Source organism: Macrobrachium nipponense, chromosome 12 (genome assembly GCF_015104395.2).
Source record: "Macrobrachium nipponense isolate FS-2020 chromosome 12, ASM1510439v2, whole genome shotgun sequence".
Lineage (NCBI taxonomy): Eukaryota > Metazoa > Arthropoda > Malacostraca > Decapoda > Palaemonidae > Macrobrachium > Macrobrachium nipponense.
The window spans coordinates 45,274,282-45,281,781 of record NC_087205.1 but is presented as its reverse complement, the minus strand read 5'-3'; the positions used below and the strand labels follow the sequence as shown (position 1 = coordinate 45,281,781).

At 42.6% G+C, this 7,500-nt stretch overlaps 1 protein-coding gene across 8 annotated transcripts in view; it reads left to right on the top strand.

Annotated features, from left to right (window-relative positions):
* The window catches only part of LOC135224510 (myb-like protein P), an 871,197-nt gene that overhangs the window by 148,452 nt on the left and 715,245 nt on the right, over nucleotides 1-7,500 (top strand). The window lies entirely within an intron of this gene.

The following is a 7,500-nucleotide window of genomic DNA, read 5'->3' as shown; positions in this document are numbered from 1 at the left end:
CGATGACATTTGCCTGAGTTGTTTCAGGAACATTGTGAAAAGTAGGCAGAAGCAATCTTCCTTGGATCGTTATTTTTTAAAGAGGCCTTCAGCATTAGCAGGAGTAAGCAAAAAGGAAGAACCAAGTGATAAAAAACAAAGTTGAAAGCAAAAAGGAAGAACCAAGTAATGAAAAACAGAACGTTGAAAGCGGTGATGAAGTTGAAATTCTGTTAAAAAAAAAAAAAAAAAAAAAAAAAAAAAAAAGCCTACGTAAATGTAAAAAAAAAAAAAAAAAAAAAGTTGAAAAGAAAAATTTGTTTTTTTACGTAATTTCTAGATTTTTGTAAGTTAAGTGTCACAGTTTTGTTAAGGTGTTTCATAAATTTTAGTTTTATAGTTGCCCTTAAATTTTTTATGTGTTTTCGTAAATACGTTATCTGCCATTTGTCCTCCTCCTCTGCCACCACTATCGGAGATAGCCTCACTCGAAAAGTAAGCTTCCACATTTTACGTTATAGTAATAATATTTCTTGTACACTAATATACACTTTATTTACAGGTTTTGGATTTTTCTTAATTTAGGTATTGAATGGTCCAAATTGTTGTAGTATTTCATTGTTTATAGGTCAATTTAGCTTTATTATGAAATTTAATTGGGTGTTTTTGGAGGGCTTGGAACGGATTAGCCATTTTACATGTAAAATGTGTTCCAAGATACGAAAAACTCATTATACGAAGGCCACCTCGGAACGGATTAATTTCGTATCCCGAGGTACCACTGTATATTATATATATATATATATATATATATATATATATATATATATATATATATATATATATATATATATATCATATATATATATATATATATATATACACGTATATATATACTATATATATATATCTTATATATATACTATATATATACATACATATATATATATATATGATATATATATATATATCATATATATATATATATATATATATATATATATATATATATATGTATATATGTTATATATATATATTATATATATATATAAGTATATATATATATCATATATATATATATATATATATATATATATATATATATATATATATATATATATATATGATATATGTATATATATATATATATATATATAATATATATATATATATATATATATATATATATATATATATATATATATATATATATATATATATGACCCCACCTGGGTCGCGTGGGTTTCTTAAGTTACTGTGGGTCATGCAGAAATCAAACGCTCAGTAATTAATTTAACACCGGTCTTATATTCTAATGAATTTACACAAGGGCCCGAGTGAAATGAACTTAATATCTAAGTACCGGCGGAATTGAGACCGAGCGGAAACCGGCAGAGGGCACGAGGGGAAAGTGCGTCTTTCCCTTCTCTTGACCGACGCTTAGCTGCCACCCTGAAAAGGGCACCTTCGTATTCTCTCTCTTTCCTCAGTACCCCACAAACTCCCGATATATTCCCTCCCGTATGTGATTGGCTGCGGCACCTCTCCTTAGGCCTATTGACCAATGGGTGCCAATATAGGTGACGCTAAAGAACCAACGAACTTTTGGGGGGGGATGTTTGGGGGGAGGTGACGCTTTCTTCATCTGAGAGAGAATGACCGTTAATGACCTCATGGCGTCTTGTAAGATGTTCCGATATTCTAGGGAAGTTGTTTATAAGCCCTCTAGAATGGCTTATCACTCCCTCCCCAAACTCCTTTGCGTCCTCGCAAAGCTATAGTCTCTGCCTTGTCTCATCTCGAGTCTCTTTCCTCAAGGTACTGATTTATCTAAATTCAAATTAACTATCTTAAAGGGGGCCATTTGACGTGTGTACAAACTAAAGGTTACAAGTAAATTGAACACGTCTTACAACAACATAAGATCTTTATAAAAAAAAAAAATTAAGAACAATCACTCTTTCCTGGAATCATTTAATAAGTTCAGGTTCATAATCAAAACAAAATGGTGAAAACTAAAAGACAGAAAATTTTACACATTCAGCCACTGCCCTTGGCAATCACGACACATGGCATCCATTTTTAATGACATTGTATCACCTTAATGTATTAAATTCCTTCAAAATAACAAAAACATAATTTAAACATACACAGAACAAAAATAATGCAATGGAATTTTACGAAAATAAAAAAAAAATCTTCCTGGAACATCAATGTGCATTTACTACTATCACATAAAAAAAATCAAAAAATAACTAAAGAACCATAGAAATAAATTTGGAAATTCAGGCACAAACAAACAAAAATTTCATCATCTGTGAAAATGAAAAAAACTTCACAAGCATTAGTGTAATTTATGAAAGATGAAATAGGATGGAATCGGTGTTGCGACAAATTTAACACAAATAAAAAACAACAAATCAAAATAATAAAAACGTACATAAGCAACATAACCACATCAAAACAAAATTACACATAAGAATATGATCCACAGGTAATAACATTTGTTCTGAAAATAATTTGGACAAGTTATATCAAACAACATAAATTCGTGACACATTACAATCTGATCGAGATAACAAGAAATAAAATAAAAAAAAATAAACAACTGGTATGATTCTGAATCCTAGGCAAAGACGTGGGTTGGCATTTACAGACTCTGTTCACTGACCCCTTTCATTTACTTTGCAACAGCATTTACGTATGCCATAGGCTCGGGAGCTCGGTCTTGTTCTCTCGGTGGAGCGCCCACTTGCGCTCCGGTATTTTCTTCTGGCTCGTCTCCCAGGTACCTGGCCAACCCCGGGTACGGGGGTACTGGTTTAGTGGTGTAAAACACTACGCTGTCCTCAAGCACTGGACGTAAGTGCGACAGGTGGTGCTCGCTCACAACCCCTGTTCGAATATGCTGAATCACAGCAGAGGAGTGTTTGATCTCCTTCACACGATACGGTCCCATATATGACGGTTCGAGCTTGTGTTTCGACAGTTGCATTTTCTTCAAGTAGATTCGATCTCCAACCTGTATTGGGGAATCGTGAGCTCGGAACCGTCTGTCGTACCGCAAGCGGTACTTTTCGTTTGCCCTCAACAGCAGACGTTGCGTAGCTTGGAACACACGTCGGGTCGCATTACAAAACCACACCCGGTACTGTTCCACCGTATAAAGGGGCATCTGTTGAGGGTCCAAGACCACCGAATACGGCAGTCGGATGTCTTGTCCATACATCAAAAAGAAGGGTGTGTCCCTAATCGAGCTGTTATATGCGGCATTAATAGCCATCTCAGCCGTCTGCAACAGAGACGGCCAGGAAGTCGGATTATCCCCGATGAGATAATTTAAGATGTTGACTACCTCTATGTTGTGAGACTCAACGAGTCCGTTAGCAGACGGCCGATAAGCCGCGATGGTAACGTGATCTACTTGTAAGAGGGCCGTAAACTCGCGAATTAGTTCATTTACGAACTCACGGCCGTTGTCCGACACTAGTATTCTGGGACACCCGAATCGATTTAGCCACTTCCTTTGCCGATTTGTCTATCATTGCGCACACGTGTGAAACGCGTGAACGCGTCCACAAATACACAAATATATCTAGGTTGTCCTTGCACTGAAGGTAGTGGTCCTACCACATCCATATGCACTCTATCCCACTTCACCGGCACCACAGGCCATAATCGGGCCTTCGGAATCACCGTTCTGTGCTTTTTCATCATGTTGCATACATGACAATTACTTACAAATCTAGTTATGTCCCTACGCATGCCAACCCAAAAGAAATGTTCACGGGCTCTTCTAAGAGATCTTTCTATACCTACATGCCCAGCATAAGGGCTGACATGAATCATGTGTATGGCTCTCTCTACTAAGGCTCGAGGAAGAACGACTCGGGCTCGGACATCTCCGGGCCTTTTTTCATATTTACACAACAAGACGTCTCCCTCAATGAAGAAGGCGTCTTTTGACAGATGCACATAACTCGGGAACTCGTTGCTCTCACCTTTCACACAAGCCTTGATCTGACTAATCCAAGCTTCAGACACCTGACTTTCAACCAATTCTCGCACACTCCAACCACAAAAATCAACCACACTTTCATTCTCCGGGCATTTATTCTGGAATCCCCCGGACGGAGTTCCACCTGCATTTGACCCGCTACCGCCTCGGGCATTCTCATCCACCTGAGAGTGCTTGCAAGATTCCCGTTTCCTGCGCGTCGCGTTTACGTTTGTTTGACTGTCATTGTTCGGAACTGTCGGAACGTTGCTGGCACTATCGCCTGCAGTGCCTGCGCCACCAACGTCACGAGGTTTCTTTTGTCGTTCTTCCTTGCGCCTTGCGGCACGAGTTGTTACTCTTATGATGTTCCTGGAGAGAGCATCAGCCACCCTATTACTTTTCCCTGGGATATGTTCAATCTTTATGATGTCAAACTCTAAAATTCACTCGATCCATCGAGCTTGGCGATTTGTAATCTCGCTCTTCTTCAACAGATATGTTAATGGTTGATGATCTGTGAAAATCTCCAGCAACCATAAGACCGCCAAAGCCTCTCGATCGAAGGTACTATAATTTTTCTCTGCCCCTTTTAATGCGCGTGATGCAAAACAAACTGGTCTAACTGGTCTTTCATTACCTTCATCGTCAATCTGGGAGATTACTCCTCCTATCGCAATATCACTTGCGTCTGTGGTCACAAAAAAAGGGCGATCGAACCTCGGATAAGCCAAGAGTTCGTCGCTCGTTAGTGCATCTTTTAATTTCTGAAAAGCTGCTTCCTCTTTCTCACCCCATTGGAAATCAGGTTGCTTCCTTAATGCGTCTAACGGTCTCGCTATCTGTCCGAAGTTCCTAATGAACTTCCGATAGTAACCCGCGAGTCCGAGGAAGCTGGCTATATCTTTCGCATGTTTTGGTCGTGGGAATTCTTTAATTGCTACAACTTTATCGGCACAAGGCTTAAGGCCTTCAGATGTTACTAGGTGACCCAAAAATTCTACTTCGGCCTGGAAAAACTTACATTTTTCTAAATTTATTTTCATACCATGACGCCTTAATGCTTCCAAAACTTGTATCAGGTTACCTTTATGCTCCTCTACAGTAGCACCAACTACAATGATATCATCTAAATATACAAAAACCCCAAGGCCAATTATAGAAGCTAACACGGACATCATTACTCGTGAAAAATGAGCAGGGGCGTTCTTTAATCCAAAGGGAAGGAAATTATATTCATATAGCTGATTATTCGCTATAAAGGCCGTTTTCTCTTTACTCTCATTATCAAGGGGTATTTGATGATAGCCAGACTTAAGATCCAATGTGGTGAAAAATTTACTCTCCCTTACTTTAAGCAAAAGTTCCTCGATCGAGGGCAATGGGTAGGCTTTGTCCTTGGTAATGGCATTCAATCATCTATAATCAACACACAGCCTGAGAGAGCCATCTTTTTTCTTAACTAAAACGATCGGAGAAGCCCAGGGAGACTCACTTTCCCGAATTATTCCCTGATCCAGCATCTGTTTTATCTTTCCCCAATTACTTGTTCATGACAGGCAGGTGTTCTGTAAGACTTACTTCGGATAGGGGGATGATCTCCTGTTTCTATTTTGAAAGGTAACTTATCTATTCTCCCTGGAGGCTCTTCTATCGCCATCGTTTCTTGATATTCCCTTACTATTTCTCCTACGCAACTATGATAATTCAAAGGTGTTGCTTTAACAGCTGTTTGCAATAATTTTCTAAGCCGAGTTTCGCCGTGACCTTGACTCTGGGTAGTCAAGGCCGACACTGCGTTATTGGCTTCTACAAGGGAACACACTTCCAAATCACATAGAGACTAATCTACTACTACTCACATTTACAAAAGGGACAGTTGCCTTGCCATCGACGATGGTAGCGACACCAGGCAACATAAAGTCTGCCCACTTTTTATGGGGAGTTATATACACCAACGTTCCCTCTTGTAGTTTCCTTGCCGGGACGAGGGGAAGGGGGTAGAGATAGGCGGGTGGGATCACCTCCCCCACCTCAGGGCTAGCGGGCACCACTCCCGTATCCCCCTTGGCGGCCAGGGCAATTCGGACAACTTCTTTTGTTTCCCCCAGTATGGAGACCCGTTGGTACTGTCCCTCTCCTACTGGCACCGCCATTTTCACCTCTCCTCCCCCTACCCCAAGGAGAAGCACTCGGTGCTTGCTCACGAACCCGATTCCCAGTATAATGGGAACGCCAGGGAGGTGGGTGGTAGGCACCACATAGAATTTGTGAGTGAACATTCGTCCACCGAGGGAGATAGTTTGCTGTACTGTTTTCTGCAACACGATGGTCTGCCCACTGGCACTGTGCAACGTTAGATACCCTTTCGATGCCGAAATGGCGCCCGTCACTAAGTGTTCCTCGATCAAAGAGACACATGCCCCACTATCTAATAATGCGTTGTGGTTTTCTGAGCCTATTCCCACTTCTAGAATAGGTACAGCTCCATCTCCATCCTCGTGAGAGGGAGGGGCGGAGGGAGACGGGCGTCCAGCCTCTCCTACCGAAGCACTCACCCCGGGGCCAGGGGGAGCACCACGGGGCGGGGGTAGGTCCCTTCTTACTTGCTGGCTGGAGGTGGCATCGCTCCGACTGGGCCCTCTGTTGTTCCTCTGGTCGCGGCGGCCGCTGGCCCTTGGAGTGCCGGAGGGGGATTGTTCGTCGGCACTCGCTTTCCTCCCCTTCCTCTTGAGGGAGGGGGCCCGCGATTTGGTGCGACGCCGTTTTTTGTACACTGGCTGACCAGGTGATCAGCTGCACCGCACCCATAACAACCCCACTGTCCAAAGAAGGGGCATTGGGCGCGCCAGTAACCCCTACTCCCGCACTGCCAGCAGCGCCCCCTGGTCGTATCCACGCTCCCCCCTCCCTGGGCTCCCCTCTGATGCTTGGCACTAGGGCCAGCCCTGGAGTTGGATGGGGCGGGTAGGGCGCGTCTTCCTGTACCAGGACGGGCGGCGGCAGCTACGAAAGGGCGGGGAGCAGCCCCACTTCCTTCTTGTTCCTGCCGTGTGGTATCCACTAGCGATTGTATGGCTGGGATAGCATCTTCTAACGGCGCTTGTAGTCCTGCATTTCCGTAGAGGATACCGATCACACCTGAGGGGAGGGCCTTCTCCAATATATGCCTGCAGAAGGCATCTTTATCGTCTTCCGATCGAGCCAGTTCAGGTGCCAGACTATCATAGTCCTGTGACAGTCGGTCGACAAAAGAGGCCACAGTCTCCCCCACCCTCATCGTGGGGTGGTAGGCTGCCCATAACCTTCTTCGTTCACTTTCCCGGAGGCCAAAACGGCGGATTATTTTCTTTTTGAAGTCGCTCCAATCTCCGAAAGAGCCATATTTCCCACCTACCATCCTACGCTGAGCGTCCCCAGTAATTTTCTGTTTGGCAAGCAATACTCTTTCCTCGTCCGTCCACCTTTCCGTAGCGAATTCCACATACGTTAAAAAGGCCTCTACGGAGAGGAAACCTTCTTTG